Source organism: Schistocerca cancellata, chromosome 2, assembly GCF_023864275.1.
Source record: "Schistocerca cancellata isolate TAMUIC-IGC-003103 chromosome 2, iqSchCanc2.1, whole genome shotgun sequence".
In the NCBI taxonomy this organism is placed as follows: domain Eukaryota; kingdom Metazoa; phylum Arthropoda; class Insecta; order Orthoptera; family Acrididae; genus Schistocerca; species Schistocerca cancellata.
This window is the reverse complement of record NC_064627.1, coordinates 360,271,679-360,291,341: the sequence shown is the minus strand read 5'-3', so window position 1 is coordinate 360,291,341 and position 19,663 is coordinate 360,271,679. Positions and strand designations below refer to the sequence as shown.

Below are 19,663 nucleotides of genomic sequence, written 5' to 3'. Positions count from 1 at the left end.
TCTACTTCAGAAGGTCTCTAAATACGTGAACGTCATGTGCCGAGGTAAACATTTCATACAAGCGTCACGACACTAATTATCAGTTACTGATAATTATAAGCACCCTGTCCAGTGTCCGCTTGTATGGGGACGGAGAAACCGTGTAAAACTATACAGAGAGTGGTCTAAGACTCTCGACGTTAATATGGTCGTCTAGTGCAGCAGTCTGAGCGAAGTTATAATTAGGTGAGGAAGCATTTAATCCTCGAGCTTGCTTGTTTATGGATGTTGGCATCGTTACTAAAGGCGAACAGCAGAACTTGATAACTTTGAAGTTCTGTATGCAGAACTCCTCAGTTCTCATTAATCTTAAAGGAGAAGCGCCTGTGCAACATTTCCCGGTAGTCTGCAGGCGTCACCCACGGTAGTAAAAAGAAGGCTCGTTAAGGGGATTCCCGGAATTTCTGTTGCCTCATTTGTTATGCATTCTAATGGAAATTACTGATTGCGTAATCGGTATACCAGGTAATAACAACTCCTTATGTGGTTTCTAGGTGTGTTTCACGTGCTTGGTATTAAGATCAACAAAAGGAAAGTCAAAGGAAGAAGAAGGTTAAATGTTTTCCTCGCGCCATGAGATAGCCATTAATGACTGATCACTTGCTAATCTTGTTTTCTGTCGAATCAGTCTTTTATTCATCCTGTTTTACATCGTACCAGGATAGGACTTAAAATAATGTCTTCCATGAATTGTCGAAATCAGTTATATTTTAATGTTTACCATGAATTATCTAAACCAATTGTATTACATTTCCTGTGTTTGTGTTACTGTATGGGACATTATGGAAGCCAATAAATTAAAAAGAAAGACGGAGTTGGAAATTGCACGTGGCCTGTTCTGTATTATAATTTCCGCTTTTACCGCAGGTGATACAGGGACACAACGAAAAACCCTAATTCTGAATAGGCTGACAGATACGAACCTTACTACTCCATGATCAGAAAGCAGGGTGTTTTAAGCACTATGTGTCAATTCGTTAGGTTGGAAGTCCAAGTCAGTCTCATTTGCATTTGAATAATGCAGAATTGCCTCATCATTGTTCTCCGTAAAGTCCTAGTTGACTTAATAAGAGTTCCGTTTTGGTCACTTGTATTTACGTACAACATAAAGCTTCAGCCGTTTCGGGCTTTGCAATCATCAGAATCTATGAGCTAAGAAAAAGACGGTAAGCTTAAAATTCTTGATACGCTCACCGGACAACATATTAGTCACCCCTTAAAAGAATTGAACCACTTGGTGAGATAGACCAATGGCAGATTTCACAAATGCGCCGAGGAAGCTCTTTTGTAAACACACTTGGTGCAGAAGAGTTGCTGTCATTTTCGTGTTAGTTCTGGAGAAAAATCACTTTCTATGTTCTGGTAAGCCGAAAAGTTCTATTATATAGTTAAACAATTTTAATATTACGGCCTAGTTTGCACTGTGGTTCAAATGACTTTGACCACTATGGGACTTAACCTGTGAGGTCATCAGTCTCCTAGAACTAGTTAAACCTAGCTAACCTAAGGACCACATCCATGCCCGAGGCAGGATTCGAACCTGCAACCATAGCGGTCGCGCGGTTCCAGACTGTAGTGCCTGGAACCGCTCGGCCTCTCCACTTTGCACAATACTGATGCTTTTTTTTTTTACAGCGAGTTTGATGAATGTGTGAGCATGAAATTAACCTAAAATAACCACTGAATTCGCTGCTTACAGACAGAAGTCGGGGTGGTCCATCTCTCCCAGACAATCGGAAGAGATGGACCATTGTTATTAGGGAGAGATGAACCACATGTTTTAATGTGATAGAAATAGAGCACAATTAAATTTAGTTTCAAGGCATGTGCAGTAATCCCATTGAAGCTATTATTTGTCAGAAGATACGGCTTTGCCAACGTAGGGAAGAGCATAACAGCATCTTGTACGCAGACCAACCAATCACTTCAAAGCTCATCAAAAGACGTACTGATCTCAAGCATCCCAAAGGAGTACAGTTATCTACACAAGTCAAATTCCTTAATTGACACTACTTCAGACTTCACTCCTACTAAACCTGAACTTTCAAGATTACCACCTCAAAACTGACTACTACTAAGCCAGCACAGACAAAACGTTTCGAAGAAATATCACCTATTCCTTCTATTGATAAAACCGTGAGTTTTAAGAGAAAAGCAGCAACTGTATCAACTAAGGCGCACAAAGATCACAAGGTTACTAGTGAAGAGGAAAACAGACTGAAGTAGCTCACCGTATTCATCAGCTGCAGACAGTGTAGAAAATTACGAAAATAACTTTGATGAATGAGATGCGACTGAATGTATTGGCTGTGGAGAAATCTAGTGCGAAACCAATAAAAATTACGAATGGATACAGTTTGCTGTCTGTTCACGATGGTCAACATTTGATAACAAGTGTAATTGATCTAGTGAGAGTAAGACCGTCTAATGCTTGAACATAATTAACAATTCATTAGAAGAGCCAACGTTCAGTCAAGATAAATTATAAAACTGATAAAATTGTTAAGAATTAAAATGTTTAATAGTATAATTCTGTATTTACTGCAACATATACGAAACAAAAATATGAAATTTTAACTGTCTCTTTTCTTCAGGTAGAGCCATTTTTATATGGTCCATCTTTCCCAGTTCACTGTTCAGTCTCATCCATGCACCTAAGGGTGAGATGGACCACTCATCTACATTTTCATTTTATCATATTTCTTTTACTTCAAGTGGCAGTGCCTCAGTAATACATTGTGCTTAACTTTATATGACACTCTACAGGAAAATGCTGCTAGAAGTAAAAAAAGTCGAAAAAAATACAAATTTTATGCTGAAGAGAAAAAGTTGTCCAACTTTCCCAGTCTTGTGCTATGAACCGCTGGACTGTACGGAATTCGGGCAGTAAAACGGGTCGAAAGAGAGACGGGATAGAGTCGCAGAATGGAGCTATCGTGTTCGGACGTGCCCAAGACCACATACTTATTGAAGTTGCCCGATTTATTGGCTCTGAGCATTATGGGACGTAACTTCTGAGGTCATCAGTCCCCTAGAACTTAGAACTACTTAACTCTAACTAACCTGAGGACATCACACACATCCATGCCCCAGGCAGGATTCGAACCTGCGACTGTAGTGGTCGCGCGGTTCCAGACTGTAGTGCCTAGAACCGCTCGGCCACTCCGGCCGGCCCCGATTTGTTGGTGTATCATAGTGTAGCACTCGCAGCCATGTAACACGACATAAGAATACGGACCAAAACTAGTGCCACGCCGTGTCAATAACGTTGATTTCAAACCCTACAGGAACTGCTGCTTTCAATGAGCGCAAGTGCGATTCAACCAGTTTCCAAGCGAACATTGTGAAGGGAACGGCATGTAATGTATTTTTGGAGTCCGATACCTCGCAAGACATTTGCTCACAGCACTCTCGAACTTACACGGCTTCAGTTAGCCTAACAACGTACAAGGGGCGTTCAATAACTCATGCCACACATTTGTCCCCATGGCCAATTTAGGTTGAAAAAAAAGTAGAATTTGCTGTGGGACATCATGGAATATTCCCGCTCTCATGAAGTTCCGACAGATGGCGGCGCTGTACATGGCCTTCAAAATGACGTCTGTAACGGATGTGCGTTGCAAAGCAGGCAGCTGTCGTGGAGTTTCTTTTGGCGGAAAACCAAAGCATGTCAGATTTCCATAAGCGCTTGCGGAGACCCGGCGTTGAATAAAAGCAGGGTCTGTTGTTGGGCGAGGCGTCTGTCACCATCGCAACAATGTCGTGCAAACCTGTCCGATCTTCCACCTGCACACAGCTGTGACTCATGCGATGATGGAACGTGCGGACACTCTCATTCGAGGAGATAGACAGATCACAATCGAACACCTCGCTGCACAACTGGACATCTTTGTTCGTAGTGCTTACACGCTCGTCCACCAGTTGGGGTACTCCCCATCCACCCTACAGCCCGGATCTCGCATCTTCCGACTTCCGTCCGTTTGACCCAATTAAGAATGCACTTCACTACACCTTTTACACACCGCTGGTCGATTCGACGCCTTGCATCACTTGAAAACGAGACACTCACGACTCGTAGGATGCCACGACACGCCTCCAGTCAGCCATTGTACAGTTTGTACGAGGGGCGTTCAACAAGTACTGCAAAACATTTCTTTTCTGAAAGCAGATTCTTTTTATTCAGGATTCCAATACAGCATATTATTCTCCACTCTTTCAGCTACAAAATCCTGTTTTTCGACGTAATCTCCGTTCAATGCGACGGCCTTACCCTTCTTACTGGGAATGCCTCTTTTCTTCAGGTATCACTCTACTGGTCGACATCGGAGCTACATCAATAACCTCTCCGTCATCGAGGTACTACTACTGCACCAAGGCACAGGTGGTGCACCATGAGCCATAGATGGCAGGTGCGAACGACAACTGTGGAGTCGTGTCAGGGCGAATAGACGTGCGATTGTTGAACAACTAACTGCATAGATGAACCAAGGGACTACCAACAGTGCCTCCTCAGTGACCATTCAGCAAACGTTGCTGTGAATGGGCCTCTACAACAGGTGCCTTGCTCGTGTACCCATGCTGACCACTGTTCATCGGCGACAGAGACTTGAATTTGCACCCTAGTAGCTGGACATCCGCTGAGTGATGACAGGTGGCCTTTCCAGATGAATCACGCTTTATGCTCCATTGGAGCATAGGAGAAAACGTCCAGCCGCAGGGCATTCCCTGGGAAGGCTCTATGGAGCAACCTAAATATGCATCTGTCCTTGAGGACCACGTCCAACCCTAAATGCAGTTCGTTTTTCCAAGGAATGATGGCATCTACCAGCAGGACAATGCATCGTGTCTCACAACTTGCAGCTTACGTTTAAAGAGCACCAGGATGAGTCCCCTGGTCACCAAACTGCCCGTATTTAAACCCAATCGAGAATACATGGGACCACCTCGATCGGACTCTACAGAACACAGCCGTGAAACCCGGTCCAGCTGGTCACGGCTCTGGAGTCGACTTGCCTCCATGACCATGTCGGTACCTCCCAGGACATCATTGACACACTTCCTGCACGCCTTGCAGCGCTCCACGCTGCAAAAAGTGGTTATTCAGGCTTTTGGTAGGTGATCACATTAATGTGACTGGACGATGTAGAAGCACCAGAACAAGGAATTTCACGATTCCAGGGAAGTTGTTATCGTTTGAACAGTTTATCCTTGCTTGCCTCCTTGGATTTCTTCGCTCACAATTGTGTGGCTCACATGAAAGAGCTATCGTTTTTGCTTTCTCCTGTCGATTATCTGATGGAAGGCGTGAAGGAGAGCACTTGCGGGGATTCCTTGATCTTGATATGCAGCCTGTTCGCAAATTTTTGAAAGAAATTTCCACCATTTGACGGTAAATTATTATTCATTTATTTCAAACAATCATGATTTCAGCTTTCCATTGTCAAGTGAAAGTTCGTTTGGACGACGGTTGAAACCCGCATCCAACCATTCTGATTTGGGTTTTCCGTGGTTTCCCTAAATCGCTCCACGCAAATGCCGTGATGGTTCCTTCGCAAGGGGACGGCCGATTTCCTTTTCCATCTTTGCAATAATCAGAGCCTCTGCTCTGTTTCTAATTACCTCGATATCGATAAACCTTAATCTTAAAGTTAAATTTGAAATGCCACAAAATGTCCAACATGCCAGAATGACATGTCATTGTAGAAACAACGTAGAACTGGTCTTATAAACCAGTCGTCGTATTTCAGGATATGGTTACATATCGAAGATACATAAAAAGGTTCACATTATTCCCGTATCGTGTAATACGAAGACATGTTTATAAGACCAGATATATGTTATTTCGACGATTACATGTCATTTAGGCATGTCGAACGTTTTGCGACATTTCATCCTGCACCTGAGAATGGCTGTAAGGCCGAACTCATGATTGTATGAAATAAATCAATATTAATTTAAATGACTAATTCCTCACGAAGAAAAAAGTCATGTTCCCAAAGTTTTGCTGTGATTGGCATCCCGCGCATTTCGGCAATATCTCCCTTCAGTGTAGGACAAGTATTCCGACAATGTAGCATCTCGGTTCTAGGTCGCTGTATGTGTACGATCGTCCACAGAGTTGCGTTTTGTTTAGTAATTGGGTATCGCGTGCTATCAGGCGGCATCAGTTCCCCTACGTTAAGATAGCGTGCGTTCATCCTATTAATCATGCTTAGTCGGTGGCTGAGAAAATTCCACAGGTTCTGCGCTGCAAAAACCGGGCTTACCAAGAAGCAGGGATTTTGAGCTGCGTAGTATTAGTTCCGGCGTCGTGCGTCGTTCCCCCGACAGTGAGGAAATAGTGAGGATGTTTACCGACAGAACGCAATGCGCAGTGCGCCAGCGCTTTAAGTCAGGCGTCACAGACCAACTGTTTCTGGATGGGTTCATACTGAAGTGAGAAAAGCAATGGGATAACGATGTGCACTTTACAGATGGCAGTAGCATCGCGAACACTAGCTATAAAAGGGCAGTGCATTGGCGGAGCTGTCGGATGATGAGCTTCGCCCTGACATCTACCCTTCCTACCAACTCTAACCCCATCTTCCTGCCTCCTCCTCAGGGCTCCTTCTCCTCCTCCTCCCTCCTCCTACTCCCCCTCCATCTCTTGGGCCTCCCGGCTAAATCTTTGCGCGGGCGAGTCAACGTTTCCCCATTTGTAGCAGGCGGTTATTGCACTGAAGAGGATTCGGTGCAGTTTGTAGTTCGTAGGGATTTTGTCATTGCCAGTTTGATACCACTTGGGCAGTAACGTTTGATGAATATTTCGCCGCAGTACGGTCCAGTTCACCTGTGGTCCCCTTTCTTCAAGGGATTACCAGGTGCAACCTTTGTCACGGTTTTGATGGTGCTGGTTCATTAATCAGTGGTATATATGATTCACAGAAACCTAACGGAACACTATTTCGTCGTGTCATCATTCTTTTACATTGGAGTTGGTTCAAGTGTGCCTCCACGTCGTATAGATGTAGTGTTCGCTCGTGCAGTGTAATGTGTTTTACGTTGTTATTAATTACTATTATTGAAAAGTGCTGAGAGAGTGAAACACGAAGCAAAGACATAACCTACTCCTCTCGAACAACAACAACAACAATAATAATAAGGTTTAAATGGCTCTGAGCACTATGGGACTTAAATACTTTGGTCATCAGTCCCCTAGAACTTAGAACTACTTAAACCTAACTAACCTAAGGACATCACACACAACCATGCCTGAGGCAGGATTCGAACCTGCGACCGTAGCGGTCGCGCGGTTCCAGACTGTAGCGCCTAGAACAACAATAAGGCTACAAACACAACGTCCTTATCCGACAGTCAGATCAGAATAAACACTCTCCCATGCTCTCACATCTTAGACACAGTGTAAAAACTTGTGATGTAAACATGGACGTATGCCCATCGTCTGGTGCTATGAAAATTTCTTCTGGCCCTGGATTCGAACTTACTGTCTCAGTCAATCGTCACAGTAGGGTGTACTGTCGCACACTGACGACTTCAACTAAAAGTGCTCTTAAAATTTAGCTACGCTCGACTACTTGGGCTCAGCAGTGGAAGCGGTAAATTGATGAAGAAAGAATTTTGTTATCTGCGATATAAATTTTTGTCTGTGATCAACGATAATGCTCCGCTTATTTCCCTCCTTCGTTTTTTCGTATTCGTTATTCTTTTCCTCCAACTCAGTCATACGAGTCGCTGTTTTATTTGTATACAACGCTTGTTCGGTGTGTATAAACTTGGATAGTTAGGTTACTTTCTTCGTTTGTAGAGAGTCTGTATGCTTAGTTTTCATGCTACTAGTGCTCTTGAGAAGATTCTGTGACCATCTTTGAGCGAGGTATTTATTTTGCACAGAGTAAAGGGAAGGAAGAACAGTATTTGACGTAGCATAGACTATGACATCGTTAGACAATCGGACAGATATGTTGGGATTGGGGAGGAAATCGGTCGAGTCCTTTCAAGAGGAACCAGAGCAGCATTTGCATTAAGTGGATTAAGGAAACCATGGAAAACGTTATATCAGAATGTTAGGACGGGGATATGAACACCATTCAAAAATAGTTCAAATGGCTCTGAGCACTATGCGACTTAACTTCTGAGGTCATCAGTCGCCTAGAACTCAGAACTAATTAAACCTAACTAACCTAAGGACATCACACACATCCATGCTCGAGGCAGGAATCGAACCTGCGACCGTAGCGAAACACCATTCTCTCGGAAGTAAGTGTGCTAAATAGTGCGCTGTCTTACCCTGTGGTCTATAATTAAAACTTTATGCTGTTGTCACTGTAACTGTGCGATCCATCTTAAAAACCTTATTTAACAGCAGTGACGCAGTTGCCAAACCCTATACTCAAAACAAGATTCAAATTCCAGCACTTTTTCATTTAGGTTCTCAGTGGATGCTTCATCCAAAATACTGGAGCGGGTTCTCTACTACTTAACATATAATCCGAACATCAGAGCAAGTTTTCATTTTTCTCAGACTAAAAAAATATATAAAATGGAACAATTACGTTGAGTACCACTACAAATTCGGATACCAACCGCGGATCAAGCCCTGAACCAAAGTTACATATTCTGACATGGTAAGGTATCCGAGCTGAAGCATATCTCAGTAGATTCAAAGTAGTGCTAAGTATCGAGGTTTGATATACGTTTCGGTATCTGTCGGTACACGATATATTTCGAAAATTCAGAGTGCTGTTTTGGTTCAACTCTCTCGTTTAACTACATATCTTGCTTGGTAAACGGATTCTCGTATGGGGGAAACATAATCTTACAGGCAGCCCATGTCTAGCAAAGCACTATTTTGTTCCGTGTAACAATGCAGGTTGGTAACTTCCTCACTTTTCAGTGACAAAATCGACGTTAATGAGCAGGAACATATGATGAAACTTCCTGGCAGATTAAAACTGTGTGCCGAACCGAGACTCGAACTCGGGACCTTTGCCTATCACGGGCAAGTGCTCTAGTGGTAGAGCACTTGCCCGCGAAAGGCGAAGGTCCCGAGTTCGAGTCTCGGTCCGGCACACAGTTTTAATCTGCCAGGAAGTTTCATATCCGCGCATACTCCGTTGCAGAGTGAAAATCTCATTCAGGAACATATGATGCCGACGAGGCAGGTGCGTATATCGATTCTACAGCTAGTATCCATCATTTGTGACCAATTTTGTTTAGCAGAAATTGAGCCCTTAAGTTAAATTTGCGCTAGAAAATGCTAGCAGAGAGTTTCAGTGGAGACTGATCTGAAATATTTTTTCTGTGGCCTTAGAGGAATAGTAAAACCAAAATTTCATTGATGTGTCGAGTGGCCGTTTTTCACAGTAACTAGAAAAAGTGGTCGTAGACATTTTATATGTCTTTGTTTAATCTCTTGTTAATTTTGTTGATTTTGCTCGTGAGAGCAAAACTTAAATACGGACATTTTGTTTAGAATTGACTTTATCATTATTTTTCTTCACACGCGCTTCAGAAACAAAACAGAGTGCCAAAAGTAACGGTGACAACGCAACCGTGCAGAAAGTGTAGCAGTTAACGATAGAAAATGAACTCAGTGTGTTCGAAAGATTGTGCACCGTCTTCGGCAGTACAGTCTGGACCTAACAAATTTGTTTAGGAAAAAAAAACGACCAAGAACACAATGCACTTCCGCTACGAAACGGTAATTCGGTGAAAGCTGGAGCCCCAGCAGTTACCGGCTTTAGCAAAATCAGCGTGAGCCAGCAGAAGCTGTAACAACGAAAGTTGTTTTTAAGTATATCCTCAATATAGACAGAAACTAAGACAGTAATTGTTTCTGAACATAAAAGAACCACTGGGGAAACAAAAATGCGGACACGCAATCCGAAGCGCCACAGCAAAACTGAGATACCATTTTCCGATAAAATTCAAAAATATCTTCGTTAAATAGGGTTATTTCTCATCACGTAAAAAACAGTTTTAGCGTACGAAACGGATAAGATTTCACGAAAATCACGTTCCCTGGAAGGATCTAGCAACGTCGTGAGATAGTGTTACTGCCGATACAAAGCCACTTGCGTTACTCCTGTAGACGAAGCGTTTTCTCTTCAGGAAATCATTGTGACTTTTCCTGCGAAGAACGAGTCTTCCATTTCTGATGTTTCCTATCGCTGTGGATAAAGTATGCTGTTGTGTTACAAATATACAGTATGTCGACGACTGACAAAGTGGCGTTCATCAGGCGCAACGAGCGCTAGTCACAGATAGTCTTAGGTCACCAGCGACGATTATTTTCCGTCTTAGAAATGGCATGACTGGGTTTCTACTGAATGTGTTTACTCACGATAGCGATTTTGACCTATTATGTATATCCAAATGGCGCTGTAAAAACATAATTAATACATCTGTTCTCAAAATCTGTACATATTATTAAGTTCCCCTGAGCGTTTATTCTGTCTGTATATTGAGGCTGATCTCAGGAACTACTGTAGAGGTTTGGATACGTTTTTTCCTAAAAGACAGTCTGATTTACGAGTAAGTTTATGTATATAATTCATTGCTCCTATCAATGATGATTGTGTAATATAGACATTGTTGTCTGCTCCATATTCAATTAGCTTTTGGAGTGACGTCTCTTGGCAATGACCGGAGCTACGAGCTGGTCCTGTAGAGGGGGGCGGTATCTGACGGGAAAAGCAATAAACAGCCGCCGCAACCTCACAGAGCAGCGAATCTTGACCAGAGTCCATACATATTATAAAGTAAAATTTCCCTGCCGCGTCTGTCTGTTCGTGAAGGCTGATCTCACGATTTTGGTACGTTCTTCACTGATAGATGCCGCGCGGGATTAGCCGAGCGGTCTTATGCGCTGCAGTCATGGACTGTGCGGCTGGTCCCGGCGGAGGTTCGAGGCCTCCCTCGGGCATGGGTGTGTGCGTTTGTCCTTAGGATAATTTAGGTTAAGTAGTGTGTAAGCTTAGGGACTGATGACCCTAGCAGTTAAGTCCCATAAGATTTCACACATATTTGAATATTTTTTCACTAATAGGTAGGCTGATTGTGTATATCACTACATATTATAAACAAGTCATCTGGCAATGGATACTTAATACTACCGTTAGTGCTACCCATGAAAACTGTGCCTGAGTACTAGTATTTAATAAAAACAAAATTATTGCTTTTAAGAACTTTTACCTCATCCTACCTTGCTATTGAGTGCGTCAATGCATAATAGCCCCTTTGAAGAGGACACTTATCTCGTGTCAGCCATGTTTCCATGTTCCGTATGCCTACTAAGACAAAGAGTTTTCGTTATTCATATAGCAGAACGTAGCATTTCATTAAACAAGAACATTATGCTAAACCTGGTGTCAAAGTATGAATTCACTCAACGCATTATAAACACATTACTTACTGTAATTACTATCGACTTCGTGTCATTTTCGCATTTAATTTTTAGTGTGCGTTCTCCTGTTCTGAAACAGCGAAAGTACACGAACGTGCTTGTCGATCCTACCAGAGATCGTATCCACAGTGTCAGAGATAAGTAAGAATGTGTCTTCTATGTTTGTTATATTTTTTATTAACGTAAAATTTTAGTTAAAAATTGTCCGATTTCGTACCTCATTGTCGACAGGATGCTAAAGACGCAGTATTTGCTCCGCTAGATAGGAACGGGAAGGGCTTTCGTGCAGTAACAGTCTCGGCGTTCGCGTTACACTCTGAAAACGCAAATAAGGATGATTGGACGAGGGTTTAAATTCTGCCCCTCCTGAAATCTAGTGTAGTATTGACTGAACCACCTCGTTCAGGATACTGGTAACTGTACATACAAGTGGACAAAATGTCAGATCTTGCCCAACAAAGCCCTTTGCGATTATCCCATTGTACGGAGTTCTCTGTTTTCAAGACTTGTCAGTTTTATTTAAATTTTTTGTCTCCTGATGCTCTCCCTGTCGCCAGACGTCAGTCGTCAGTTAGCTCAACGCAGCCAAGTCGTGTGCACAGTTTTTTTTTTAAACAACGTAAGCTTTGTTCTGCGTTCTATCTTATATTAATTGTTTGAATGATATTGCAGTGCCTTTGTTGTTAAGAAGACGATTCAACGTTCCTTCGGAGATGTATGCGTGCACGCATGCAAATCCGAAGTACCATTCCGTTATACTTGTTAACAACACAGTCACTGCAATATCGTATTCATCCGCCGATACCAGGCAGCGACTTTCAATCGAAATGATGTCCCCTTGTAAGGGAATTACATAATGTGCGCGAGTGCAGGCTGTGGCGCATGGGCGATGATATGTGGAAATTTTGGTCTGACCGTGAGTCGTGCACGGATAGCAAAAAGCGGTTAAGGTGACCTCTGGCGTATAGCGGGAAATCTGGATTTCGATTCCCAGGAGGAGGAGATTAGTGTTTAACACCCCGTCGACAACGAGGTCACTAGAGACGGAATACAAGTAAAAGAAGGGGAAGGAAATCGGCCATGCCCTTTCAAAGGAACCATCCCGGCATTTGCCTGAAGCTATTTATGGAAACCACGGAAAACCGAAACGTGGATGGCCGGACGCGTGTTTGAAGCATCGTCCTCCCGAACGCGAATCCAGTGTGCTAACCACTGCGCCACCTTGCTCCGTGGTTCGAGTCCCGGTCCGGCATTAGCTTCCATCGCCGTAATTCCATTATACAGCTGACGGGTTGTCCGTATTCGCAACTGCGAATACATTTCATGTATTAACTGTTCGTGTATCGCCTTTTCAGTGTCGGGAATTGGGGACCAGTCCTGTATTTGCCTAAATGAGCTTGGAGAACCGCCTAAAATGACTGACTGGCGTTCTACAGACCAACCGTCGTTAATTCGCCGCACAGATTCACTCACCTGCCTCTCGCTCGCTGCAGTTTGTGTTGACGAATAGGTCCGTAGCAGAGTACTACGGGAAAGGGATATCGTTAAGTAAGAATTACAGAAATCGATCCCCGTCTATCCTACATTTCAGACAAGATTTTAATCTTCCTACTCTTCATATAAGGGCCAGTGTGGCTGAGCGGTTCTAGGCGCTTCAGTCTGGAACCGCGCGACCACTACGGTCGCAGGTTCGAATGCTGCCTCGGGCATGGTTGTGTGTGATGTCCTTCGGTTAGTTAGGTTCAACTAGTGCAAGTTCTAGGGGACTGATGACGTCAGTCTCATAGTGCTCAGAGCCATTTGAACTAAACCGCCGAGGTGCCGGATGGCGTGTGGTTAATGAGCTGTGCCTATTTTCCTGTTGGGACTGAGTCGTAACGGTCGCGCCCCGCGCAGTTTACGAGCGAAGAACGCACGTGAACCAGGACTAGAACAATAGGCTGGTGCCTTTTGTTCCACCCCCTCACGCAATTCCTGGGCCTTCAGAAGCTGTGCAAACTGTCTTCTGGCAGACCTGGACAATGGCCGCGCGGCAGGACAATGCAAAGCGAGCTTCGCCGCGGAACTGCTGCTACTACAATGTGCGCACACAACTGACTGCCCCCACGAACACCACACGTGTCTCTCGCACATGCTCGCCTCAGCTGGACCGCATCCAAGCGCCGGTTCGGTACGTGCCGCCGCTTATTTCTGCTATTCTTCAGCACGACTGCCAAACTATTTCTAAAATTCGCAACATCTCTTCCAGTGGTGCAGCGTCCGCACTGTGACCACGTGCTGACCACAAAGGAATCACGCACCCAACGGCCAGCTGTAGTGCAGAATTAGATGTAACCATTGCTGCTCCGAGAAATTGAGGACTCAACGTTTACAAGCCTGGTGAATACCAGACAGAGACATCAGCTGCCGAACAGCGTATTTAGCGAAACCGGCTATGGTGGCAGAGAAGAAGTCGTAATATCTCTTTATTTTGGCTCCTCCAGCATAGGAAAAATCGAAATCGATATTAATTCAAAGAAGTACATTGCTCGCTGGTCGTTCATTGTCTTCCTTTTTACAGAGGCGAAGGTGACGCGAGAGAAACAAGACGCAATAACGATTTGTTCTGCCATTACGTAAAAGCAGCAACATTGCGTTTCGGTAATCTGGGCGGCTATTATGTTGAAATATTGATAAATAATAATGTGCATTCTCAGTACTGTGTTGGAAAAAGAGCTAAATAAATCGCAAATATAGGACACCCTGTATTTGTTTTTTCTGTGTTAATGAACAGACCTTTTATACTTCAGAGCGAAATCTAGGATTTGGACTGGTGAATGAGACTCCTATGAAAATTACTGAAATTTGTCAGGAATAATTATGCATCTTTGTGTATTATCTGAAATAGATCGGTTTATACACTATGCCCTCCTCAAGCTGTAGTAGAGAAAAAATAATAGTCAGCTGAAAAACATTAAATGTATAATACAAGGTTTGCAAGTACTGCATCAGAGTCAATTATTTTCTACTATGTTTTTATTAACTCGCTTTCTTGTATGTCTGTTCGATACAAATTTGGCAATCGATTTTAAACTTCACGATGAGGTGGAGACTTGAAACTTTAAAATAGCCCTGAACTGGCTGACAATGCAGTATGAACTCGTCGTCTTGTCAGTCTGTTCAGTAGGGGTGGGGGAGGAAGTGAAAAGTATTGCAAACACCTCACATCTAGGCTGCCCTACGCGACCAGCACAATGCGTTTCACGGGATATACGTGCAGGCTGTGAAGGCTGAACAGAGAGAGGAGGAAAGAAGGCCGGCCGTTGTGGCCGAGAGGTTCTAGGCGTTTCAGTCGGGAGCTGCGCTGCTGCTACGGTCGCAGGTTCGAATCCTGCCTCGGGCATGGATGTGTGTGATGCCGCTAGGTTTAAGTAGTTCTAAATCTAGGGGACTGATGACCTCAAATATTAAGTCCCATAATGCTCAGAGCCATTTGTACCATTTGAGAAAAGAAGGATATTATTACTGAGAGGTATGAATGTGACGTGTACACATAATGGGGGATAGAAGGATATGGACAGAAAGACGGGGGATCGGGAGATGATCAGAGAGAGGGGTGAGGAGGTGATTCACAGAGAGAGGGTGAGGAGGCAGTGAGCAAAGAGAGGGGGTAGGAGGTGACGGTTGAACGGAGGAGGTGGAGATGAATAGGGAGTGGAGGAGGAGGAAAAGATGCAACCTATATGTGTGTAATGTACGCGTGTGGGGCGAAGGTGTGGGTACAAAGCTAGTATTGGAATAACAAGCTCATAAAATCATGTACAATCAGTTTGGCTTGCTTCTTTACTTTTTTATTTATTGTAAATAGCCTTCCGCTCCCTGTATTTTACCCCTGCCACCTTCAGAATTTGAAAGAGTATTCCAGTTAACATTGTCAAAAACTTTCTCTAAATATACAAATGTTAGGAACGTAGGTTTGCCTTTCCTTAATCTATTTTCTAAGATAAGTCGTAGGGTCAATATTGCCTCACGTGTTCCAACATTTCTACGAAATCCAAACTGATCTTCCCCGACGTCGGCTTCTACCAGTTTTTCCATTCGTCTGGCATTAGAATTCATTAAAGTTCAACAAGGCTACCCTGCATGCCAGCACAGAAAAACCACCTTCCTGCCGTTACCTGGAAGCAATTCCGCAGTTGATCAGGTGTGATGTTAATAACCACCTCCACAATCCGGTCACTCACCTGACGTATGGTATTGATTTTGGTTTTATGCACATAGGACTTGATGTAATCCGAAGGAAGGAGTCTGGGTAAGGTCAGGTGACCTCGGTGCTCACATACTGGTGAACCTCGACCGATCCGCCGTCCATGGAAGATGCGTTTGAGATAATCTCGAACACTGACAACGAAATGGGGAGGACTCCCGTCCTGCTGGTACGCAACGGAAGGCAGAATTTCATCAGACTCCAGTTGTGGTTCCAGGGAATTCTCAAGCAGCTGAAGGTAACTGATACCCGTTATCGCTTCCTCTGAAAATAAGAATGTTTCATAAATCTTAAATCATGTTCATACCTAGCCATATGCGCCGTTTCAGGGGTGCTTCTTTCCTTTTACTGAACCTCGTGTTGGTTGTTAGTGTTCCATATCCAGCAGTCGCGACAGTTCACAGCACCGTGGGCATGAAATGCTGCCTCATCTGAACAGAGGTAGTGGTCTAACACGTTCTCGTTTTCCACGACCTACAAAAGGTCAGCATACATTTCCATGAGAGCGGGATGTTCTTCCTCCTCCTGGTGCATTACCTGGATGAGAAACGCTATATTCTTCAGCGTAAAACGTCGAGAACCTCAGACAGTGTCTCGTGGAATGTTCAGATCACAGTTCAGCTGACGAACGGAAGCGCGTGGTCTCTTCAATGCTCCGGACTGCATCGCCAGATGATGATGATAGTCCAGGATGTTCCTCATCAAGCACAGTTCCTCTTCATCTGAATTTGTTGACAAGAAACCTGAGATTGGTGCTCGTTGATGCCTGTTTGCCATATCTTCGGCGGTGCAGCTTACGCATCACCGCGCATGTTTCCGGGAAACGATGGCTTTTTCTTTCTTCTATAGACAGATCTCAAAGACCTGTGAAAGAAGAATTGAGTACATTCATGTTTTCATGAAAATGATTCATTTCTTTTGAGGCGTCTGTATTACACTTCACACGTCCGGAGGAATATCCCTGTATCATAAGGTGTATCTATGTCATTTAACAAGTCGTGGATGTATTATGCATATGACTTTTGGGCAGACTGTGGCAACGTCTGGCAGCAGAGAATTAAAAATCCTGTTTTGTGAAACAAAGCTCAAAAGTTATGTTTTGATTAGATAGGTGAACAGTGACATATAAGTAAATAGGGTCTATGTTTCATTGCTCACACGCTTCTTTCCAGACACATGAACTTCACTTGCCATACGCTGAACTAAGCAAAGACGGCGTATTGGGAAGTAACCAATGCAAAGAACATATAAAGGTAATAATCATGCCAACAGTCTCGCTCTTACTGACTTTGGCTCAGCCCTGCACGTGGGTGCACGCATAACATTGTATAACACACGACCTGCCGCGAATAATCATGTCTTACTACACGACTTTGTCCCTCATTGCCATGACAGGCGAGGACATATAGAAGGCAGCCACGCCTGAACTCGCTTTGATCGGCGCTTGGTTGACCTTTCTTCCACCCCGGTTCGCCGCACGCTTCCGGAAGGAAACCCCTGAGGGGCCGTTCCCCACAGCCCCCCCCCCCCCGCCCCCCTTTTGCAGCCCTCTCTCGAAGGCGTAGTGTAGGCGTCGCTTTAAGATGAAAGGATTTCCGGCTTTATAGGTCGCCGTGGGGTACTGCGAAATAAGCCGAACAGCCTGGAGCGAGGGATCAGTTCGCAGTCTCTGAAGTAGCTGATGATATCCCCTCTTCTCTTTTTATTTTTATTGGCGTTTGGTGTACATATCGTGCTACCAGCATCGTATCACTTCACTTTAGTTTCGTTTTTTTGGGTGTTTCGAGGATTACAACCATGACAACTCGCTATGATGTGGATCTTGTCAGTAGATTTACAAATAAGGTAGGCGGGTACATGCTGGCCACTTACAAACCTGGACCTTTTAAAAATATAGATCAGCAACAAAATTTTCATAAATTAATCTATGGAATAGGAGCTGTCATTTAGAAATAATTTCAAAGTATTTTTTAAAAATTTTATTATTTGCTGGCACCTGTAATCCACAAGAGAAGTTGTGAAATATTTTATGGCTGCATACTTTGCTCCTTTAGGTTAAGTTATGGATAGTGAAGGCTGTTTTCGTTCCTAGTGTTGTAATTATAAACGTTATCAATATTTTCAAACTGTACACGGGCCTTCCCGTCAAGATTCGTAATACTACAGTTAATATTCGTATTTTTTTAAAATAGATATTATCCTCACTGCACGTTATTGTGCACTGAATACATGTCTACGCGTGGAATTACCCCAGACATTTGTTCCACATTACATTAGCGAATAAAAGTATGCAAAGTGAGTTAATTCTCAAGTGATGTTACCACTAAAATAAAAAATTACACGTAGAAAAAATATTTCTGAATTCAAGCGGTTGAGAAGATCTGTGATACGTGATTTCCGTTTAAAGATCTGATCAATTTGCAGAACTGAAAGATTGAAAAATCAGTTCTATGTGTTCCTTCACCCCTTTAATGTGACTGATGATAGTATATCTTGTCTTGTGCAGAAATGAATGAACTGTATGTTTTGTAACAGACAGGCTGTTTGTCAAAACCAAATAATAATAAAATATTTGAATATTTTGTTTAACGCTCCTTCTGTTGTTGCAACTTTTTTGCCCTGAATTGACATGCTTGCATCATTAGCAAAGAGCATTATTCTTCTTTGTCAGTATAAGATGGAATGTCATTCATATATAGGAAGATCAGGAATGGTCTCAGAGTTGAACTCTGTGAAACGTCAGCAGTAAATTTTTCCCACACAGAAGAATGTTCATCATGAGAGGTGCATGAGCTTTATAACGTTACCCGTAGTTTACAATCAGTAAAACAGGAAGCGAGCCACTTACATCTCAAAAGCCAAAAATTTTTAGTTTCTCTAAACGAATGTGGTGTTTATCACAATCAAATGTCTTGGGTAGCACACTAAAGATCCCAGTAGATTGGGCGTACATACGACGGATACAATAAATCTTTCAGCACCTATAGAGCTCAAAATAGTCAATAAATACACACTGCTTGGCATAAAAAAGTGACGGCCTCAGCTTGTTCGTGACATACCAGTGTGCCGTATAGTTCCAACGAGCCGACGTCAAGTCATACGCCATGGCTTCCCACACCACGACAGCAGGAGTAAGACCGCTGAGCCTTTCCAAAATGTAGGAAGAATGAGGTCCATCCATAGGTCGCAACCATACTCGCCAACTATGGTCATCTTGGGTAGAGCAGAACCGCGACTCATCGCCGAACGCAATCTGACACCATTCAACAGCAGTCCATGCTTCAGAGCCACGGCACCAGTTCTAACGCAGCCATTTTTGTTGTGATGTTAACGGCAGCTTACGCGTGTAATGGTAATTAGCTAGTCCAGCTGTTACTTGTTCTCCGACCAGTAGTACGGGGTGACACCTGAGTGTTGGTGGGAATCTACGAGAGTGAGTCAAATTAAAACCTTAAATATTTTTGTAAATATTATTTATTGTGCAGAAGTGGTACAAAGCTGCATCACTTTTCAACATAATCTCCCCCACGCTCAATGCAAGTCCTCCAGCGCTTACAAAGTGCATAAATTCCTGTAGAAAAAACTTCTTTTGGTAGTCCGCGCAACCTCTCATGCACCGCGTGGCGTATCCTTTCATCAGAACGGAACTTCTTTCCTCCCATTGCGTCTTTGAGTGGTCCAAACATATGGAAATCACTTGGGGCAAGATCTGATGAGTATGGTGGATGAGGAAGACACTCAAAATGCCGGTCTGCGGTTGTTGCAACTGTTGTACGGGCAGTGTGGGGCCTTGCATTGTCATGTTGGAAAAGGGCACCTGCTGACAGCAATCCATGTCGCTTTGATTTGATTGCAGGCCACAGATGATTTTTTAGGAGATCTGTATGATGCACTGGTGACAGTGGTCCCTCTAGGCATGTAATGCTCCAAAATAACGCCTTTTTCGTCCCAAAAGAGAGTCAGCATAACCTTTC

At 43.5% G+C, this 19,663-nt stretch overlaps 1 protein-coding gene across 1 annotated transcript in view; it reads left to right on the top strand.

The window, feature by feature from the left end:
- Window positions 1-19,663, top strand: part of LOC126161749 (Y+L amino acid transporter 2) — a 333,823-nt gene that overhangs the window by 120,684 nt on the left and 193,476 nt on the right. The window lies entirely within an intron of this gene.